Below are 24554 nucleotides of genomic sequence, written 5' to 3'. Positions count from 1 at the left end.
TTTAATACACCAAGGAAAATTATTAAATAGCATATTCCTTATTAATTATAATAGATAAAAGACACATTTATTAAAAACATATATTGTTCAGTTGTAGGCTACAGTAGGCCTACAACAGATATGTTTTTAATAAATGTGTACTAGGCTACTAATATATGGAGCTATTCTTGTGCCAATAAAAATGAACGTAGCTTTTCAAGAAACTAATGAAAATATAAATTAAAACTAAATAAATTATCTCTAAAACTGAAAAAGAATAAATCGCAGGCAAATTTTTTGACTTCGTTTTTAATACACTGCATGTTTTGCATATGCTGCACATTTGTGCTCTGTTCTCCCGAATTTAATCTACGATATATTCCATTAATAATTCACTGGAATGCACGAAGAATCTCTCGTTATTCTCCTCAAATCCTCACGTCTCTTTCCAGGTTTGTTTTCACAGGTAAATGCAATTTATAATCTGTCAAAATGACAGAAATCACTTTGAAATAGTATCACAAATGCTGAAGTTAATGAACATTTTTGATTAAGGCAACATTAATTTACATATATACATATATATACACATATATATACACACACATACACACATATATACACATACACATACACATATATATTATATATATATATATATATATATATATATATATATATACATACATACATATATACACACACACACATATATATATACACACATATATATATATATATATATATATATATATATACACACACATATATACACATATATATACACATACATATATATATATATATATATATATATATATTACTACAGTGATATTAAACCAAAGACTCGCGCTTTTGGGGTTATCCGGTCTGTTGAAAGTACCTTGTTGATGCTTTTACACTTTTAAATGTCCTTTTAATGTTCGATGGTTGAAGGGTTAGTAGATTAATGTCATCTCATTGTGACACTTTAACGTATTGCATTCATAGAGCGACCCTTTACTTTTCACTGATTGTTTACAGCTTAACAGAAGTTACACACATAATTCATGCAAAGCGTCATGGGGCGTTAGAATAATGTGGATAGACTATTTAACGTCTTAAATATACAAGGGAAAGCAATATGTGAATGTAGGTAAGGACATGTCTGACATCTGAGCTACATTTGAATGTTATATTGGTGATTCAGTTTGAGAGAAAGCATAATGCTGATGTTACAACATATAAATAACATTTCAAATGTCGTTGGGGTGTTTTCATTGTGGTTCGAATATGTGCCTTGATTAACTAAAGTGTATTCAAGAGCAGCGTTTGAGTGGGTTTTCTTCACTCCACTTGTGGACACGTGCCAAAATAGCTGGATTTGCCAAAGTTTGCAAGGTTTGTGGAATCTGTTTTAAACTTTTAAAAGATCAACCTCAAATTTCATATCGGGTTGAAGTTGGTCATATGATTTGCTGCTGAAATTTCACTATTGTGACCACACCCTTCCTATTAAAGTTGCAGACTTCTGTTTTAATGGGATAGTTCACCCAAAAAAACTCACCCTCGTGTCGTTTCAAACCCGAAAGACTTTCGATCATCTTCAGAACACAAATGAAGATATTTTTTATGTCCCTCCATTGACAGCTATGCAACTACCACTTTTACCACTACCACTTTACAAAAAGTTAATAAAGATATCTATAATAAAGAATCCATATGAATTTAGCGGTTTAGTCCAAATTTTCTGAAGAGACTCGATCGTGTTATACAACAAACTGATTTAATTTAAGCTTTTATTCACATATAAAAAACATTAATCACCTCACACATGTTGGCTTGACGTGCAAGAACAAACCTCATTGGTTCTTGAGGAAGATCAAACTGTTGCATAACAGAATGAACTTCATTGGTTCTCATGCTTACGCTTGCATTTACCATGGCTGATGTGCAAGTTGATGAATGTTTAAATGTGAATAAAAGCCTAAATTCAGTCTGTTCATCATATAAAGTGACCACGTCTCTTCAGAAAATTTGGACTCAATTAATATGGATTAGTTTTACTATCTCTTTATGAACTTTTTGAAGCTTTAAACTAAGTGGTAGTTGCGTAGCTGTCAGTGGAGGGGCAGAAATCTCTCAGATTTCATTAAAAAGATCTTCATTCGTGTTCCGAAGATGAACGAAAATCTTATGGGTTTGGAACGACATCAGGGTGAGTGACAATGACAGAATTGTAATTTTTGGGTGAACTATCCCTTTAATGCGCATTCTGACCATTATGAAACTTGAACATCCACCTCAACTCAATTTTACGCGCAATCTGAAGATGTTAGATAAACGGGCGCTATATACTTACTATTTCTTTAAAACTAAAGATCGGTTAAGACCGTCCCCTTTATTTGATTGCATAACTTTGTCTTTTCACGTCTCCATGCTGCCGATCAGTAGCTCCTCCTCCACATGCTTGTTCCTGCTCACTGTGCACCGCTCAGTTTGTTCACTGCTGTCATGAGTCCCAGAAGGAGCACCGGTCTTTTCCTTTTGCTTGTTCTTCTGAACCTGAACCTGCTGAGTGTGTCAGGAGGGAAGATCCTCGTCTGGCCTGCCGAATTCAGCCACTGGCTCAATGTAAAAGTCATCATAGACGCATTGATTGAAAGAGGACACAATATCACAGTGGTCACTCACACGGCCACACCGTCTGTCAAAACCACTCCATCCGAGGGCTACAATGTGGAGATAATACAGGTTCCTCACACAAAGCAGGACATCCTGGAGAACATGGAAAGGATGCTGAAATACTGGACTCATGATCTACCGAATGACAACTTCATCAAGGCTTCACTGAAGGTCAAGGAGATGATTGACGTTGGATCAGAGCAGAATCGGGCCGTGTGCACTCACGTCTTTGCCAGAGAAGACCTCCTCGAGAAGTGGAGAGAAGAGAAGTTTGACGCATTACTGGCTGACCCTCTCTTCCTGTGTGGAGAGCTGCTGGCCCAGAAGTTGAACTTACCTTTAGTTCTCAGTCTCAGGTTTTCCTTTGGTAACACGTTTGAGAGACTCTGCGCACAACTGCCGGCTCCGCCATCCTACGTCCCTGGCATCGGCTCTGAGTATACAGATGAAATGAGTTTCATGCAGAGACTGAAAAATGTGCTGTTCTATGGCGGACAGGATTTGTTGTTTTATCTAGTCCATCAGAGATCGCAAGTATTCTGATTATTTATAATAGTCCAACCTAACATGTATGTGGCAGATTTAATACACCAAGGAAAATTATTAAATAGCATATTCCTTATTAATTATAATAGATAAAAGACACATTTATTAAAAACATACATTGTTCAGTTGTAGGCTACAGTAGGCCTACAACAGATATGTTTTTAATAAATGTGTACTAGGCTACTAATATATGGAGCTATTCTTGTGCCAATAAAAATGAACGTAGCTTTTCAAGAAACTAATGAAAATATAAATTAAAACTAAATAAATTATCTCTAAAACTGAAAAAGAATAAATCGCAGGCAAATTTTTTGACTTCGTTTTTAATACACTGCATGTTTTGCTAACTATTTCTCATATTTCAATCGCTGATCTGAACTTACAAATACTTTTCCAGAGTTCTCTTACGAGAGTTCTCTCGTACTGCGTTTTATCAAAACGCTACGGGAAAAGTCTCTTTTCACGAAACACTGAAGCAAAAAATTATCCTTTAATTTTCATATATGTAAAACGCGTTGCGGCAGCAGCAGTCAGCTATGGCGAGACGGCTTGCTCGCTCATTGGCTGCTCTGCGGCAACTGCTTAAGCCTATCGAGCGAGGCCTGAGATGACGTCAGGCCAATGAGGGCGCTTCGCGCCCTCCTCGCCACTTCCCGCCGAAACGGGCGTGGCTTACCTCTATAAAAGGAGCTCGAGAAGGCTGATTCACTTGATTTTAATCTCTTCAGCGAAGCGCACGCATCGCTGGATCACGGAAGCAAGCGTCGTTCGAAGCAAGCACTTCAGCGGGACGAGCCCTCGAAGCCGCTGGCCAACGCCGCCTTCTACAGCCGTACCTGCTGCGCTTTCCGACGCCTATATCCTTTATTGCTATATTGCTCTGTTTTCTGTGTGTGTGTGTGTTCGCTGCAACACTCACCCCTAAAAGAGCTGCGTCTTTTTCAAGACGCCTTCTCATGCAGCGCTCGCGCTCGCTCCGAGCCAATTGCCTACGGTGACTCTGAGGACTCGCCAGGCATCCTTTCCGAGGCTGCCCTTCCTGGAAGCGGACGGCGGGATTAGTTTTTCTTTACGTTACAAGAAAAGCTACCCTGCCTCTGCACGCGTCATTCACCGGCGAAGGAGAAAAGAGTGTTCTTAGTCCCACCGTTGGTCGGTCTGACCTCTTTTCTCTCACATTTCTCAGTTCCCTGTTCGGCGACTGGAAATATTATTGCAGCAAGTGAGTCTGTTACACGCTTGCCTGCCAGCAAACGCCGAAGAATACATGTTGACGCCGCTTTCAAAGCCTGTATCCCCCTGTGGCTCAGTGGTGGAATTATAGGTTCGCCTCGCGGGAGACCGGGGTTCGGATCCCGGTCTGGCGGCATATATATTTATGCCGCCAATGCTTTGCTCTGTAAGTCCCCTGAAGGCGACTGCAGAGATGCATTTTGCAGCCAGCGAGCGCGTAGTACCCGCTTGCCTGCAACCGAACACCGTTTCTACGGTTCCCGCGCGTCACTGGCGAAAGAGAATGGAGTGTTTTCAGCCCCGCTGAATCTGGGCGATTTCCACTTTTCTCACATTCTGGCATTTTGCAGGCGTTCTGAAAATACAAATCACTCTGTCTGTTCCCCGAGAGGCAACTGCAGACGTGTTTTTTGCTGCCCACGAGCACGTGGTACAGGCCTGCAAGCAAACGCCAGTGTGGATAATACCCGCGCTGACTTTGTCTATGTATCTTCACTGTGGTCCAGTAGTAGATTCTTAGACTTGCGCGCGGCCGATCGGAGGTTCGAACCCCAGGCTGGCCGGCAGAAAATATTTATGCCGCCGAATGCAAATCACTCTGTTTGTTCCCCGAGTGGCAACTGCAGACGTGTTTTTTGCTGCCCACAAGCACGTGGTACATGCCTGACAAGCAAACGCCAGTGCGGATAATACTCGCGCTGACTTTGTCAATGTATCTTCACTGTGGTCCAGTGGTAGATTCTTGGACTTGCGCGCGGGGGATCGGAGGTTCGAATCCCAGGCCGGCCGGCAGAAAATATTTATGCCGCCGAATGCAAATCACTCTGTTTGTTCCCCGAGAGGCAACTGCAGACGTGTTTTTGCTGCCCACGAGCACGGCCGATGATGCTATATGTGTAGAGAAGATGCCCACTGCTAGTGCCCATCCCTACACACTAGCACAGCCCTTCACACAGGGCCCGCGCTCATATATTCGACTCGGGTCGATCACGCACGCAACATAGTGAACGTGCCCACTGCCTAGTGCCCACAAACACTATGTTCTGCATGCCTTGTGGTTTCTGTAAAGACGAAACCTGTGTGCATTCACTCTGCTCAGACAGACAGTGCACTCATTGCAGTAACTGTGCCCGCTCTCCCGCGCCCACACTTACTCACGGTACTTCTGGTGTCCCGGCCACGGCCGATGGTGCTATAAATGTAGTGTCGATGCCCACTTCTCAGTGCCCATCCCTACACACAAGCACAGCCCTGCACTTAGGGCTCGCGCAAATAAAATCGACTCAGGTCGATTGCGCTCCCCACATAGTAAAAGTGCCCACTACTCAGTGCCCACGAACACTATGTCTATCAGATCACAGGCTCTCTGTAAAAACGAGACCTGTGAGCGCGCGCGCTGCTTACACAAGCAGCGCGCCCCAAGCAGTAAATGTGCCCGCTCACAGCCCACATCTACTCGCACACATGAGTCCCATGGGACTCGCGCAGCCCCCCCTCACTCAGCCAAACACTGTTGTAAGGTCAAGGGCGAGCGCTCTGCCCGCTGTATTAAGCGCGCCCCCCGCCTCAAATGCCGCAGGCATAACGCCTATGTTTGTGAGCCCCATAGCACCTCTGTCGCACGGCGAACAGAGCGCGCTCTGTATCCGGCCCTTAGCCAACCATGCAGATGCATGGGCAGCGCTTCCAGGGGTTTCGGACTGGGTCTTAGGCATTATAAAGAGAGGCTTCTCGCTACAGTTTTGTCGACGCCCTCCGCGCTTCACAGCGCGCGTCGAAACTTCGGTTCCGCTGAATGTAGCACACCTACTTCGCGCCGAAATATCAAAACTGATAAGCAAAGGGGCGATAGAGCTTGTTCCCCGAGTTCAAAGCGAACAGGGGATATACAGCAGATACTTTCTAGTCCCCAAAAAGGACGGCGGTATCAGACCCATTCTGGATCTCAGACGACTGAACAGAGTATTAGTGAAACGCCGTTTCAAAATGCTCGCAACCAGCAAAATTCTCGCGCATGTTCGCCGAGAAGACTGGTTCATGTCGATAGATCTGAAGGACGCGTATTTTCAAATACAGATAGCGTCACATCACAGGCGATTCTTGAGATTCGCCTTCGAGGGTCAGACATACCAGTATACAGTCCTGCCATTCGGCTTGTCCCTAGCACCCCGTGCATTTACGAAATGCATGGACGCAGCGCTCGCTCCTCTCAGACTCAGAGGCATGCGAGTGCTGAACTATTTGGACGACTGGTTGATCCTAGCTCAATCACGATCACAGCTCGTGGAGCACAGAACCATTTTACTCGATCACCTCGAGAATCTTGGTATCACGGTCATTTGGGCGAAGAGTTCACTGAACCCCAGCCAAACGATTTTGTTTCTGGGCGTCGTTCTGGACTCACAGTCTATGACAGCGCGGCTGTCACCACAGCGCGTGTTGATCATTCAGCGCGCGGCGAGGTCTTTCCGCCGCGGCGCTGTCACCCCGCTCAGGAAGTTTCAAAAGATGCTGGGTCTCATGGCTTCAGCATCGTCAGTTCTCCGGCTGGGCTTGCTCCGCATGCGCCCGCTGCAGTTCTGGTTGAAAACGCGGGTACCGCGCAGAGCGTGGGCGACCGGTCGATTACGCCTCAAGGTCGATCAGAGCTGTGTTTCAGCCCTGGCGCCTTGGACGGCGGACGACTGGTACCAATCAGGTGTAAGCCTGGGGACTTCCTCGAGAGTGAGGATGGTGTCGACAGACGCATCCACCTCGGGATGGGGAGCTCTGCTCGAGGGCAGACCGTTCTTCGGCCTGTGGTCGGAACGAGAAAAGCTCCTACACATAAACTGCCTAGAAATGCTGGCAGTGCACAACGCGATGACGCGTTTTTTGTCCCCGCATCAAGGACGAACACGTCATAGTCCGTTCGGACAACATGGCTGTGGTGTCCTACATAAATCGCCAGGGCGGTCTGAAATCCATATCCCTGTACAGGCTGGCGAAACGCCTCCTACTATGGGTTCAGCACAACTTACGCTCGCTGAGAGCAGTGCATGTACCTGGGCTTCAGAATGTGGGCCCAGACAGACTGTCCAGGAACAATGTTCCCCCGGGCGAATGGTCTCTACACCCACAAACAGTCCGGCTGTTGTGGGAGAGATTCGGCAGAGCGGAGGTGGACCTTTTCGCGTCCCGCGAAAACGCGCTCTGCCCCGCGTTCTTTTCAAAGACCGACAGCGCGCTGTCCCGGAGGTGGCCGCGCTGCCCGTTATACGCTTTTCCCCCCGTCTCCCTCCTGCCACAGGTGCTGGAACGGGTCAGGGAAACGAAATGCCCAGTCCTGCTTGTAGCTCCGTTCTGGGAGAACCAGACATGGTTCCCAGTTCTGATGCAGTTGGCAGATATCGCTCCATGGCCACTGCCGTTGAGGAGAGATCTCCTCTCGCAGGCCGGGGGCTCGATTTGGCACCCACACCCGGAACTGTGGTCCCTTCATGTGTGGGTGCTCAACGGATACCCGTTGGTCTCACAGAGGGAGTCGTGAATACCATCACTCAGGCTAGAGCACCGTCGACACGGCGGCTTTATGCTTCGAAGTGGTCGGTTTTCTCCGGCTGGTGTACAGCTCGGAGCATTTCACCCCTCGAATGTGAGGTAACGGAGGTTCTCTCCTTCCTACAAGAGCTGTTGGATAAGGGCAGATCCCCTTCCACGCTCAAAGTGTATGTGGCGGCTATTTCAGCGTTCTTTGGTTCAACGCTGGGTCAGTCGCTGGGAAGGAATGATTTAGTCATCCGCTTCCTCAGGGGAGCTAGGAGACTGAATCCGCCCAGACCTCCTTCAGTTCCTTTGTGGGACCTTTCTACGGTCCTAGCGGCCATGAAAGGTGCCCCTTTCGAGCCTATCCAGTCTATTAGCCTCAAACATTTGTCTTTCAAAACAGTGTTTTTGATGGCTCTCGCTTCAGTGAAGCGCATAGGCGACCTGCACGCGCTCTCTGTGAGCCCGGCATGCTTGGAGTTTGGTCCTAATGACTCTAAAGTCATACTCAAACCTAAGCATGGCTATGTGCCGAAATCCCTCAACACGCCTTTTCGGGCTCAGGTTATATCCCTGGCTGCCCTGCCGGCATCGAGTGAGGAAGGGGACTCGAGTTTTCTTTGCCCTGTTAGGGCTTTAAGAGCTTATATGTCCCGCTCTGCTGTCTTCAGACAGACAGAGCAGCTCTTTGTCTCGTTCAGCGGACGTTCCAAAGGAATGGCTGTTTCGAAACAAAGTCTATCCAGATGGATAGTTGACGCCATAGCGCTAGCTTATACTGTCAAGGGCATTCCATGCCCGTTGGGAGTCAGAGCGCACTCTACGAGAAGCGTTGCTTCTTCGTGGGCTTGGTCCAGCGGGATTTCCCTACAGGATATATGTACGGCGGCAGGCTGGGCCTCTCCGTCTACATTTATCAGGTTTTATAACCTAGAGGTTCCCGCCTTACAGGCTAAGCTTTTGTCGGTGTAATCTGTTCAGCCGTCTAGTCAGACCACTGAAACCCATGCGCAATGCGCTACCGACTATCTTGGGCAGAACTGTGTAAGACCCACATTTCCCGCATTAGTTCAGGTTCCCTACCCTGTCTATGTGATGTTATACTTGCGTCTGTGGACATGTCTATTCTACGACGCTACAGTATAGGGAATTAAGGCTCCCACCCTTATTCCCTGACTCTGTGTGAGTCAATCTGGTGATTATGCACTGTGTGCCTGAAATAGCTTCCGGTGATCAGTGTTTTTATCCCAGCACGCACGGCGTTTTGCAAGGGGTTCCCGTAGCGTTTTGATAAAACGCAGTACGAGAGAACTCTCGTAAGAGAACGTACTCGGTTACTAACGTAACCTCGGTTCTCTCTAGAAGAGGGAACGAGTACTGCGTTCTCTGCCGTGCGTACGGTTCACTCTGGTTCGCTTCGGCGATCAAAATCAAGTGAATCAGCCTTCTCGAGCTCCTTTTATAGAGGTAAGCCACGCCCGTTTCGGCGGGAAGTGGCGAGGAGGGCGCGAAGTGCCCTCATTGGCCTGACGTCATCTCAGGCCTCGCTCGATAGGCTTAAGCAGTTGCCGCAGAGCAGCCAATGAGCGAGCAAGCCGTCTCGCCATAGCTGACTGCTGCTGCCGCAACGCGTTTTACATATATGAAAATTAAAGGATAATTTTTTGCTTCAGTGTTTCGTGAAAAGAGACTTTTCCCGTAGCGTTTTGATAAAACGCAGTACTCGTTCCCTCTTCTAGAGAGAACCGAGGTTACGTTAGTAACCAAGTACGTTTTCATTTACGCTTCTGAAGTTTTCGTTTACACTCCCAGAGTTTTCGTTCGCCGTTCTGACACATTTCTCTCGTGGGGGCGGGGCTAGTAGCAATGTGTTCTCATTGGTTACTGAGCTTTTGATTGATAGCTTCGTGACCTGGAAGTGAAGACGTCAGTGGTGTGTTTATGTGTGGATGTGAGCGTCTGTAATAGCAGCTTTCTATTTCATTTTAGTGATAAGTTATGTTTGTTTTTTTATTTTATCTGTATTTACCTGCTGCTACTACTTAGTTACTACTACTTACTACTACTCACAAGGGATCTATTCAGTCTATTCAGGTGTAATTGCACATTAAAGTACTGTCTGTATATAATACCTAAAATATTGTAGTGTCCAATGTTTTCGGAGAATATTTGTTTATTCCTGATGATTATTTTGCATGTTAGGCTCTGATTAGGTTCAGCTGTTACAATTTAAAGAGAATACTAGCAAACGTGTGTGATATATTCAGCCGTCAAGAAAGTCAAACTTCAACCAGGTAATCAAGGTTGGCAGCCATGGCCATCACACTACTCATTGTTAGCATGATATACATTTACACCATCAAAATTAATGATCACTTAAATAAGAGGAATTTAAACAAAATGAAAATTACAGTCGTGGCCTGCTGTCAGATATAGACCTCAAAGGGCATTTCATTACATATGTCACACAAAGAATGTTCTTATTGCCATTTTTTTTAATTGATAATTATATTTAGTTATTTCATTTAATTAACATTTTCATTTAATTTAAATATATTTTAACAATCATCAACCGTTTCAGTTGTGACTTATACAACCAGTTAAATGAATGTAATTGAAAATATGAATTCAAATAAATGTACATTCTTTACTGTCACTAAAGCATATACACAAGTATCAGAGTGAAGGTCTTGGATGCAATTATGTTGTGGCCGGAAAGACCAGAATCCACAAAACATTAACTGCATAATATACATGTAATGCACAGTATTCTCATGATATACATTACTATACAAAATGCACAATTACAAATACAGAATACATTTTAAAAATCCATATACATTTTAAATGTTGCAATGATTCTGAGCAGTTCCTGTTGCAGTACAAGTAACAAAGCAGTGACTGGACACAAGCAGTACAAGGATAGTCCACCCAAACGATGAGGATTCTCTCATCATTTACTCTCCTTCATGCCATCCCAGATGTATATGACTTTCTTCTTGACATAAACATAGACAAAGATATTTAAGGAAATAATCCATCTCTGTGAGTCCATAATACAAGTGGATTGTAACCCATGTACGTAAGATTTTTAATAGTTAAAACAGTTTACATTATTATTATTTTATCTAGCCTATTGTTTGACTTCAGAAGGCATTGATTCATCCACTGAGGTCGCATGGATTACCGTCACGCTCACTGTGTGTGGTTTTTAAAGCGTCTTTAGGACTCGCAGAGATGGATTACTTTCCTTACAATCTTAAATCGTGTTTATCTGTAGAAAGAAAGTAAAATGCATCTGGGACAGCTTGAGGGTGAGTAAAATAAGAGAGAATTGTATTTTTGGGTGAACTATCCCCTCAACATTCATATGCTGTTGGTATGCTAATCCAAGATCAGCATAGTTTAATAAGAATAAAGTGAAACCTCTTGTGTACTTGCGAACTATGTTTGTTTTAATCTAGAGGGAATTGAAATATGTGCTATATTAAAATAAATCAGGTGTCTGAAGATCAAGATCCCAGTCATTCAAAGGTGATGTGTCTGAACAAAGTAAGATTATTGTCTGAAAGGGACAGTGAATCTCTGGTCCTCTGTCACTCCATCCTCTGTGTCAGCATCACAATTTTGTTTATGGAAAAGTTGCTCCACTCCCTGTGTAAAGTATGGACTAGTGGTTCGTTTTAGGATGGGAGCACTACAGAAAGATTCCGGCCAGAGAATCTTTTATCAGCTTTATTTTCAAGGTCAGGATGCCAATATACAAGTTCAAGTGTATGTGGTCTAAACAGAGAGAAAGAAAAAGAAATAATGCAATGTAATAATAACTGATTAATAAACAAATAAAGGAATATACTATGCTCATTGTCATCATTCACAACAGTACAGTACAGAAAATAATAATTGACATTAATACAGTGCAACAAAATATGTCACTATCCGGTTGTTAAGTCGTGACGTAACCACTCTCCGATAATACTGTTTAATACTGTTTCCGGGTCCAAAGTCCGCGTCCTCTCTATCAACCTACCGCTTTCGCTAGTGTTTTTACAATGCCGCAGTGCTGTGTCCCGTGTTGTTTTAACAGATCTGAGTTAAAAAAGACAAGTGAAATTCACGCGTGACGTCAGACTTAACAACCGAATATGCCTTTTAATATCTGTACTGCTGCACCTTTAAGTGCCTATGCAGATTGACACTGTATCACTATAACACTCGATGCAGGTAGCACCAAATAAACAGTAAAGCACTGCACTCGAACACAGAAGCATATCTCTAAATAATTAACACAAATAAGGTCTAAATCAACACATAGAGGGCTAATTATTGCACACAGGAAACATGTCGCATATTACAGCATGCTCTGGCATCATGACTACACTAATTAGTCACGCAGTTCAACAAATAAAACTAGTTCGCGTGAACATACATACATTTCACAATATTCCTCACAACGCAGTACAAACATGCAACAGTAGTAGAAACTTGCTTGCTTTTCATAAAACGCACACAAAAGTAAAGAAAAGGGTCTCTGAATCTTCTCTCATCATCCCTGAACATGAACGACTGAGCAGCGCGCTGCATTTTCTGTCCAGGCGCAGTTCACGTGATGGAGCGTTCAAACGCACGTAGGAAACTCAGCGCTGAACAAATAGGCTTTCAGACACCCTGGAAAATGAGAGAGGAAATGTATTATTATAATCTAACAATACAAACTGCTTTGAACTCCCCATACAGTAACAAGTTGCAGACTTAAAATATGTATTATATATACAGTATATTTAAGGGATTTTACAGTACTAAATATTTACCTCGGAGTCAAGCAGCATTTATCATCTGTAATACTGTTGTGTAACCAGTAGATGGCTGTATTGCCCTATATATAAACATATGGATGTGTATTCCCTAGTAGCTGGATGTTTTCAGTCATAATTACTTGCATGTATTAAGTTTTTAATGTGGACATATATTTATTATTAAAGACTATTAAAGATTTAACATTTGTCAAAGAAATGTTCATTTGAAGTGCACTTTTTTTCATTATTATTAGTCAAATATGGACACAGAAAAAGCAATTTGTTACTCATATTATATTACATATAATAGCTTTATCAGTCATCTTTATCACACAAAAGTAATCAGAATAAATATTGCAACCAGGGCGATACTTCAAAAGAATTTAGTGTTTAGTTTACATATTATGAACAGAGACGTGGTCTGTGGTCAAGTCGTGTACTCCTCTTTCAAAAACTCTGCATCGCAAATTAATCAGAAATTGAGGAATTTAGGTTTAAATAGCTTTATTGGCATGGTAAAAAGGCTTTACATTGCCAAAGTTGAATCAGGCAGTGATTGAAAGCACTCTGGTCCTATGGCATCGGTCATTGACTGATACAGTACAGATAGGCTACTGTACAGTACTCTAGCCCAATGTTGTTTGGGGTGGCTGGGGGCAAATATGATCTAATCAAAGACTGTAACCGAATGTAGATAAAGTTATGTAATGATTGGGCTAACAGTTAAATCAAGACAACACAGCTCAGCTGTATAATGTTATGGGCTCTCACTGAGCTCTAAAATACCTCTCCACCTGAAAAAAGCGAGTACTGTATTATAAATAGTATTAGTATAGTATAAAAAATAAAATAAAATCAGACTTACCACGAGTAGGCTAACGTTATCCAGTATCCTCCTGATATAGCGACGATGACTAATGATAAATATCATTCGTCTGTACTATTCCTTCTATAAGAGATGATCTCAACAATATAGTGTAGCAGCAAATAAATACAGATATAAACTTAATATCACTAAAATGAAATAGAAAGCTGCGATTACAGACGCTCACATCCACACATAAACACACCACTGACGTCTTCACTTCCAGGTCACGAAGCTGTCAATCAAAAGCTCAGTAACCAATGAGAACACACTGCTACAAGCCCCGCCCCCACAAGAGAAATGTGTCAGAACGGCGAACGAAAACTCTGGGAGTGTAAACGAAAACTTCAGAAGCGTAAATGAAAACTCTGGAAGCACATTTGTAAGTTCAGATCAGCGATTGAAATATGAGAAATAGTTAGCAAAACATGCAGTGTATTAAAAACGAAGTCAAACAATTTGCCTGCGATTTATTCTTTTTCAGTTTTAGAGATAATTTATTTACTTTCAATTTATATTTTCATTAGTTTCTTGAAAAGCTACGTTCAGTTTTATTGGCACAAGAATAGCTCCATACTAATATTGTTAATATTTATAATATTATTATTATAGACCCTTTTACAGTTGGTAAACACGGTGACGTATTTATGTGGGCGGAGCTTAGCTGGAGGCAGAAAGATCCCTCTGGCCTATATATAGGGCATATATAGCCTATATATTTTTAGATGCCTATAACTATGTGCTGAATGGTCATGTGACTTGTGTGGTACGATCCGCAGTTCTGCCTAGCCAACGCCAAGAAGACGACAATGTTTTAATGATATGAATATTTTCTAGAAATAAAAATTCCAGATACAGCATACTCATTTGTCATCGATTCTTGCACACAACAACACAACAAGATGACATTTAATAATAAAAATAATAATTTAAACTCCTTATTATTTAGCCGAATCTGTGCTGGTTTGTATTGGCTGCCTCGAGTTTTCCGTTTGTTTAGCCCATAGATATTATACATGTATGATGTCTATGGTTTTGCCTCCAGCTAGCGCCGTGACGTAACTGTGACGTCTGTGACGTCGGCGCAAAAGGGGTCTATTAATAATAATAATAATAATAGTATATTGATTAGTTGGATCTAGCTCATATAGCCTATGTTTGTAAAGACAATTTAATTTGAAGAATAACAAATGTTAAATAAAATTACAGTTAGGATATATTTTGGTGTGTTTCTAATTAATTAGCTACAGTTCTCTATGTAAAAACCTTTAAAATTAGTAATTATAATTTTTCACATGAATAGCCTAGGCTACATGATGTTCAGTTAGCCTACTTTTTTATGAAAAAAATGGATTTAATAATTTCCTCTGTGCAGAAACATAACTAATTAATCAGAAAGTGGTATCATCACACTTAGGCCTACTTTGGCAGCAGCCACAGCTGGACAAAGTATTGGCTGCTGGAGATGCCGCTACGAGATGCGGCTGGAGCAGGGCCGGCCCGAGGCATAAGCGAACTAAGTGGCTGCTTGGGGCCCCCTCGCCACCAGGGGGCCCCCAAGCGAGTTTTTTTTTTTTTCATATTAATTAAATTAAACAAGTGACATAAATGAATGAATGGATTAATAATTCAAGACAAGAAAATTATGATTTCATGATCAATATACCTGCCTACAACTGCTGCTGTGTCTGCCAGTGTTTGAGTCATGCGCATAACCTCGCGTGCATAGACAATTCGTGCGCAAAGTCACTGTAATGTTAAGCCATGTCACAAAAATTTTATTTGATCAATGATTTATCCTTTAAATTTAATGATATTCAGAACAGAACAAGAATAAAAAATAACTATAAACAAGCCAAAACGAAATAATTTAAAGCGAAAGTGAAAGCGGCGTTGGGCTCACGCCCAGCAAGCAATTTTGCGTCTAATAGACGTCTAATAGCCGTCTAAACACAGCCCAGACGTCTAGGCTAAAACGAGGCTAATTTTGGGCTGTCAGTGAAAATCTAATAGACGTCTAAACATAGCCCAAGAATAGACAGCTATTGAATGACTACATGTATACGTCTAATAGACGTCTAACCATAGCCCAAGAATAGACAATCAGACAGCTATTGAATGACTATATTTATACGTCTAATAGACGTCTAACCATAACCCAAGAATAGACCAGTCATCAATTAGACAGCTATTAAACGACTACATATATACGTCTAATAGACAGGCAATATGGGTCTAGGCTAAAACAAGGCTGATTTTGGGCTGTCAGTGAAAATCTAATAGACGTCTAACCATAGCCCAAGAATAGACTAGTCATCAGAGGTGTGGACTCGAGTCATGTGACTTGGACTCGAGTCAGACTCGAGTCATGAATTTGATGACTTCAGACTCGACTCGACAAAATGTACAAAGACTTGCAACTCGACTTGGACTTTAACATCAATGACTCGTGACTTCACTTGGACTTGCGCCTTTTGACTCGAGAAGACTTGCTACTTCTCATGAAAACTGGGGAAAAAACGTTCACAAGCCGCTCTGTTTATTATGTGCACCACCTGTATGCATGCAGAGAGCACGCGCTGCCTGCACGACATCCAATCACTGTAGTCCCACGTTGTTTTGATTCGACAGAATCTAAGCAGGCACATTGCAAGACAACCAATGAAGCGCAACAAGCAACAACGCATGCTACGAATTTGAACGAATGATAAGCACCTTATTGGATGTAGCCACACATACATTTTCTCACGCACAGAAAAATCGCGAAGCAAAGAGGACACGGAGATCGACAGACTAGACAGAGCAGGTTAGTTATGATATAAAAAAATCTCTGCTCTCAGATTCTGTCACTTTTATTACGAAATTCAGACAATAAATACCGTTTTGGCGCTTGTAAATGTGACACGACAGATCCCTAGCGGCACGTGAACCGATCATCTCTCTAGCTGATAGTAAATAACGTTAAACACGAACGAACACTGTTGAAAGATACAGTACAACTTACCGAAATGTATATTCCTCATACATAATATCGACCCATCAATCAAAGGGGTCAATAAAACAGTTGGAGAACAATTATGTCACATAACATTTACCTCAGGAAAGCCATTTAATGACCATAATATAGTTAGTTAGTTGGCTAGAAAAAAGAGCTATAGAGAGTATTTTGCTACATATGTGTACTATTGCATGTTTGTTATATTTTTACTTATATCATTAAATAAAGTTGTTGTTATTATAATAAAAAAAACGCATTATATTTAATTTGTGTTATTTTTAACCTAATACTGCCAGCTGATAGGGCTCTCTGTATGTTTACAGCATTAGGTGAGTTGTTTTTTTCTTGAGAAAAATTAATGCCTATCTTGTGTAGCCTACCTAATATTTATCCAAATGAGTCAATATTAAATCAAATCATAATAATTGAATTTTTTTTACTGTATTTGATTAATGTCATTGTATAAAAAGAGGTTTAAATAAATACAAATCTTACAGACATACAGTACCAGTCAAAAGTTTGGAAACATTACTATTTTTAATGTTTTTGAAAGAAGTCTCTTATGCTCATCAAGCCTGCAGTTAAAAAAAAAAAACAGTAATATTATGAAATATTATTACAATTTAAAATAATGGTTCTCTTTTTTAATATATTTTAAAATGTAATTTATTTTTGTGATGCAAAGCTGAATTTTCATCAGCGAGTACTCCAGTCTTTGGTGTCTTATGATCCTTCAGAAATCATTCTAATATGATGATTTGATACTTAGTTATTATCAATGATGGAAACAGTTGTGCTGTTTAATATATTTTTTTTGGAATACTTTTTTCAGGATTCATTGATGAGTAAAACGTTAACAGCATTTATTCATAAAAACAGCATTTATTCAAAATAAAAAAAATTCTAACAATATAAATCGTTACCATCACCTTTTATAAATTTAACGCATTCTTGTTGAATTAAAGTACGAATTTCTTAAAAAAAAATAGTTATTGTTCCCAAACTTTTGAACGGTAGTGTATATTGTTACAAAAGATTTCTATTCTAAATAAATAGTTATTTTCAACTTTTTATTCATCAAATAATCCTGAAAAAAGTATCTCAGGTTATAAAAAAATATTAAGCAGCACAACTGTTTCCAACATTGATCATAAATCATCATATTAGAATGATTTCTGAAGGATCATAAGACACCAAAGACTGGAGTACTTGCTGATGAACATTCAGCTTTGCATCACAAAAATAAATTACATTTTAAAGTATATTAAAAAAGAGAACCATTATTTTAAATTGTAATAATATTTCATAATATTACGTTTTTTTGTTTTTGTTGTTGTTGTTTTTTAACTGCAGGCTTGATGAGCATAAGAGACTTCTTTCAAAAACATTAAAAATAGTAATGTTTCCAAACTTTTGACTGGTACTGTACATGATTTGTATACATTTTATTTCTGTGGTAAGAGGACTTGAAATGACTCGAAACTAAAATGGTAGGACTTTGGACTCGACTTGAGACTTGTTGGCTTTGACTTTTGACTCGACTCGGGACTTGCCTCATCTTTGACTCGACTTGACTTGGGACTCGAGGGCAAAGACTTGAGACTTACTTGTGACTTGCATAACAATGACTTTGTCCCACCTCTGCTAGTCATCAATTACACTACATATACATGTAATAGACAACAAAATGAGGCATAAGGATTCTTTTCACTCAAATATAACAGGTTCTCATAAATGAAAATCCATCCAAACTAATTGAATATAAAGGATTTATTTAGAACAATTATATTAACAACTTAGACAACATTCAAACATAAAAATTAACAAATAAAATATTGGAAAATATGTAAAACAACTTAAGATACAAAATTTTTTAAGAATGAATTATTAGCTTTATATCCAAAACCACCACCCCCATCTCTTCCTGGTGCTTGTTTAAAATGACCAGAAATTGCATTTTTTATTTCCCATTCAGTCGCCGAAGGAAAGTTGGTCATCACTGCGTCTGCCAAATGAGAAAAAGAAAAAAATTATTGCTCAAGAAAAGCATTGTTGACAATCATTTTTAACTAATTACAGTCATTCACTTTTGTTACGATGCACACTAGAGCTGGCCAATATAGAGTTAACGGAATATAGATTAAGACTATATAATTTATATCAATATTATTAATAAATTAATATCAATAATTAAACATTTTTGCCTGCATAATGGTGATGCACTAATTATATATATATATATATATATATATATATATATATATATATATATATATATATATATATATATATATATATATACACACACACATATATTTTAGGGGTGTAACGATACACGTATTGAACCATTCTGTACGAGGCTTTCGGTTCGATTTCAGTACGTATTTTTAAACAGAACTGTTCGTTAGACAATTTTTCCTGCTGACCAAAATTTTTTAATTACAAATGTAGGCACGTCAAAAAGCGCGCTCAATGTAAGAGAAATCATAACAAATCGTGACAACAATCGTGCTCTTTCAGGTAGTGACCATATAGACCTGCATTATATGACTGACAGACAGACAAGAACAGTTTGACCTAAAAATATCAAAATTGAAACTACTTCAGAAACAAAGACACCTACATCTTGGATGCCCTTAAGGTAAGCTAAAACATGCCAAAATTTCATTTCAAAGTGAACTATCCCTATAAATCATTCTTTATCACTTACTCATATAACTCTAATGAACATAAAAAGATACTTATAGGGGTAGTTCACTAAAAAAAAAAATCACGTAAGCATTTACTCACTTTCACTTGGTTCCAAACATGTATGGCTTTCTTCTGTTGAACACACACAAAAAAATATATATTATGAATAATGTTGGTAACAAGACATTTAATGGTAGTCATTGACAAGTGTTCTGTATATTCAATTGCTGTACTTTGTTGACTGATTGCTGGATAATTTGCGATAAACAGTGTCTTGAAATCGAATAAAGTGGATTACATCATTCCAGTTCTGAGGTTTTTACACTGGCTATATGTCTGTCAAAGAATTCATATCAAAATACTACAGTTGATTATTAAATTAATTAACATTTTAAGGCCAAAGTAAATTTCTAATCTTCTGATGCATTATGAACCATCCAGAGCAGACCTCTCAGGTCATCTGGGACAGTAGCCAGCTACTTTTATATCAAATTTATAAGTCAAAATTAAAAAAAAAAAGTCAAAACAAAACATGGAGAAGCAGCATTGCGGTTTTTATGCACCATATATCTGAAACAAATTCACTGAAAACTGATTGTATGCTGCATATTTTAATTCTTTTAAATAAAGTTTAAAGACTTCACTGTTTGCCACTACCTTTTATTAATTGGAAAGGAAAAAATATTTTTTTATAATTTCTTTTCATGTTGCTGTTAAGTTTTATGTAAAGTATACTTTGAAAATTTGCATTAAATCAAAAACTATTATTTCTTACTCCAATCTAAAAACAAAAATATATTGGTATCTTTAATAGTAATAAAAAATAGTAATGATAAGTTTCATAGTTTCATTCTTACCACCTTGAATTTAGATACATTTTAGATTAAGGGCACACAGTTGCAATAACACGTGCAAGTAACGTTAACTTGTTGGAGAAAAATAGTACTCTGCAATGGTAATGTTAAAATGTCACGGTTTCTACACATTATAACAACTAACTAATTTAAACAATGAACATAACAAAAATAACACGCATACTTACAAGACCGAAGTAGAAATTTGAAGGTTTTCAGAGTGTTGCTCGCCCGTTGCTCTCTGACAGCAGCCTCGTGTAAAATAAAATTGAAAATGGAGGAAATGTTTATCGCGAGATCTGGCTAAAGTGATCTAGTCGCGCAATGCCAGTAGTCCCAGTAGTCATGTCTCAGTAGTGTTTCGATTGTGCCATCTAGCGGTTGAGAAATGCAATTGCATTTGATTTAATTTGAAATGACAGTCATATCGTAGATTGTGTATGAATGTTATGTTTATGTGTGACAGCCATGGCCGTAGCCAGCTATGAGGTCACCGAGGTCCGGACCTCGGTCATTTTTTTATATTCAAAAATAAAATTTCAAGCTCTCTGAATGATTAATTAGCCGTTTAAACCGCGTCATATGTGTGTTTGCAATTTATGTCGCTGCGAGAAGGTAGATCAGTGAACGGGGCTTGAGAGCGTGTTGTGAGCATAGACTGTAAAAAATGCGGCAGAGCGCTTTATGTCACTTTATTATAATTTATAAATAAAGCGCAAAAGAAACTACAAGCATGATGCAACAGCATCGTAGTTGATGTCAATTTGAAAGTCATGAAATGACCAAAAAGTGCCAATAAACTTTTTTTTCTTTTACATTTCCGATAATGGCGCGTATAATTTGCACTAAGTGCCTGTCTTTTTAGCAAAAAAGGCACCCACAACTAAATAGCTACAGTTGCACGGGTCGTTGGGCGTGCGTGAGGTGTTTGAAACTAAGTAGCTTTTGACGCGTTCGACTCGAGTTCGAATCCGCCTTTTGCCGAACTCGCTCTTCTCCCTCTTCTCCCTTTTCCCAATACACATGAGATGTAAAATGTATAGCCTAACATAAAGGTCTCTAGCGTTATATTTTGCCAACGAACTAATATCGAAACCGTGATATGGTTTTGTGCTTTATAAAACAGCACAAGACTTTAAGTATCCTATATAGGCATTATGTTTGTGCTGCGTGATTTAAAGAAAAGTGCGCACTTTGCTCACGCGATCAAAGGGTTTATTTCTTGCAAGTGAAGACATTAGGACAAAAGTATTGTAATTTTCCTATAGTGTAATGTAAAATATACTTTTGAAATATTCATTTTCATTTATTAGGCTATATGGATTTTATGTCATAGGAATAATTATAGAAATCATTATTATATTATTATACTAATTGTTTGGCATACTAAAACACCAGTGATAATGTAATGTAGACTGAAACTCCATATCATAACTAAAAAATATGTTTGAGCCCCCTTTAATGTCCAGGTACAAGTCAATGTTTTTTATTTGTGCACAGTTCATGGGTTGAAGCCCGTTGAAGCTCTTAATTTTGAGCTCTCAAAGAGCACCAGATTGATGCATTTAACCTTAAAATGTACAAAATTTTCTTGCGGGGGAGCATGCCCCCGAACCCCCCTAGAGGGACAGAGGTTTACCCAACATAGTTTTACAAAATCCTATATGGGAAAGATCTATCATTTATGAACTTTACTCCAGCATAGTACAACAAAGTTCCTTTTAAGTCAATAAACTAAAACTCTTAATGCAAAATTAAAATGTCCTTGGACAAACTATACATTAGGCCTGCCTAAGGGGGGGCCTACAAGACATTGATTGTGCCCAGGGGCCTCTGAATTCTTAATCCGGCCCTGCACCTCACCTCGGACCTCACTAATTTTCAAACCCTGGTTACGGCCTTGGTGACAGCAAACATTAAGCTGTGTGAGCGAAAACATTTTTAAGACTAATATTCTTATACTAGCTCGCTGGTCTGAATCAGGGCTATAGCCAAGCCGTACGTAGACCAGATTGCCTTCATTTCGCCAGGTGGGCTAAAGCAGACCGCATATAGCCCGTCCAATTTGGAGCTAAATCGTGACAACAGATCGACCATGTCGTAAAATGTCACATTGAACCTTGCAGATATCATTACCAATGCAAACAGATTAAATGTTATTTGGGCTAAAATTGGGTTACGCATAGCCGGGTCTGAATACGAGCTAAATCGAGGCTACGCACAGCCTACACATATAACATGTAATAAAATAAAGTAAACCAAACAACTTGTAATCACGGTAGACTTTGCATACATGATGGAATATCATACATCTCACAAGTTATTTTGGAAAAAAATACATTTATCCAGATTAAATGTTATTTGGGCTAAAAGTGGGTTACGCATAGCCGGGTCTGAATACGAGCTAAATCGTGGCTACGCACAGCCTATAACATGTAGCCTAAAATAAAGTAAGCCAAACAACTTGTAATCACGGTAGACTTTGCTTACATGATGGAATATCATACATCTCACAAGTTATTTTGGAAAAAAATACATTTATCCAGATTAAATGTTATTTGGGCTAAAAGTGGGTTACACATAGCCGGACTATATCGGGTCTATATTTAACCCAGACGTTGAAAAGACGGCTATTGCTTGCTGGGGTATCTCTCTCATTAGAATCAAAATGTTTCAACATTCGCGATGCATTTGGATGGTAAACTATTCTTTATTATAGGCTTCTTTGTACTTCACCCACGTTCCAATATCGAGGGGAAAAAATCATTCTCTTCACATGCGCAAAAATGTGCTTGAAATCCAATATCGAGGGAAAAAATCATTCTCTTCACTCACATGCGCAAAAATGTGCTTGGAAACATCACAGTGGAGCGGTGCTTAGGCTACGCAGCGCTGAATGGTACGAATTGTAGGCTACTACTGACTATTTTAAGCAGAGCATAGGCTACTTTTTATATGTTACGTTGACTATTTTATAATTATATTTTATTACGGCTATAACGAACAGGCTGCGATGTCAAGATTGCAATGCTGGAATATGTTGTGTGTGTGATGCGTGGGCGCGATCGAACAGTGGAAACATAAAATCATACTCCGTCATGTTCATACAAGACATCATTCAAACTGCAAAGTGTTGCAAAACGGCTGTTGGAGATGCCGCCGCAATTTCAGCTTTGTAGGCCTACAGCTTTTTTGAATTAATATCAGAATTGTGCAGCACATCAGAAACTCATTTCTGTATTAACTGAACTAATTTCTGTATTAACGGAATAACCGTCATATTTAATGACATTTCAAATTAATATTTAATAAACAGCATTTTCTGAAACATAAAAGTGATATTGAGTGACACTTTCTTGTTGGAAACTTAAAACGTTACATAGCCTGTACTCAGAACAATTGCAGCTTTCTCTGATGTAGGCTTAACGGAGAATCAGAAACTCAAAACTTTATTTAAAACTTTAAAGAATATGCTTACACATGATATAGCTATATGCTACTCTGTGGTAGCTACATAATGTTATTTAGTTAAAATGCAGTTAATAAAATAAAAAATATTGATTGCTGGAGAAGATGCCGCTGCACCGGAAAGTCCTGCCTGCTGGAGATGCCATCAGTGAGCGGCATCTCCAGCGGCATCAGTGAGTGACATCTCGGGCAGGACTTTCCGGTGCAGCGGCATCTCCAACAATTCATATTTTTTTATTTTATTAACTTTATTAATTATTTTATTGTCCAGCTGTGGCTGCTGCCAAAGTAGGCCTAATTGTGATGATACCACTTTCTGATTAATTAGTTATGTTTCTGCGCAGAGGAAATTATTAAATCCAATTTTTTCATAAAAAAAGTAGGCTAACTGAATGTAGCCTAGGCTATTCATGTGAAAAATTATAATTACTAATTTGAAAGGTTTTTACATAGAGAACTGTAGCTCATTAATTAGAAACACACCAAAATATATCCTAACTGTAATTTTATTTAACATTTGTTATTCTTCAAATTAAATTGTCTTTACAAACATAGGTACGCCTACTATTAATAATAATATTATAAATATTAACAATATTAGTAGCCTAGTACTAGTACACATTTATTAAAAACATATCTGTTGTAGGCATACTAGCCTACAACTGAACAATGTATGTTTTTAATAAATGTGTCTTTTATATTATAATTAATAAGGAATATGCTATTTCATAATTTTCCTTGGTGTATTAAATCTGCCACATACATGTTATGTTGGACTATTATAAATAATCAGAATAGCCTACTTGCAATCTCTGATTTTTTTTTTATCATGTTAAAATCATAATTGACTGATGGCCGCTGGAGATGCCGCCTGAAGTGCCGCTCACTGATGCCGCTGGAGATGCCGCTCCCACGTTTGGCCGCTGGAGATGCCG

This window comes from Scardinius erythrophthalmus (genome assembly GCF_964197995.2).
Source record: "Scardinius erythrophthalmus genome assembly, chromosome: 5".
Lineage (NCBI taxonomy): Eukaryota > Metazoa > Chordata > Actinopteri > Cypriniformes > Leuciscidae > Scardinius > Scardinius erythrophthalmus.
Note: the sequence above shows the minus strand (reverse complement) of the source record.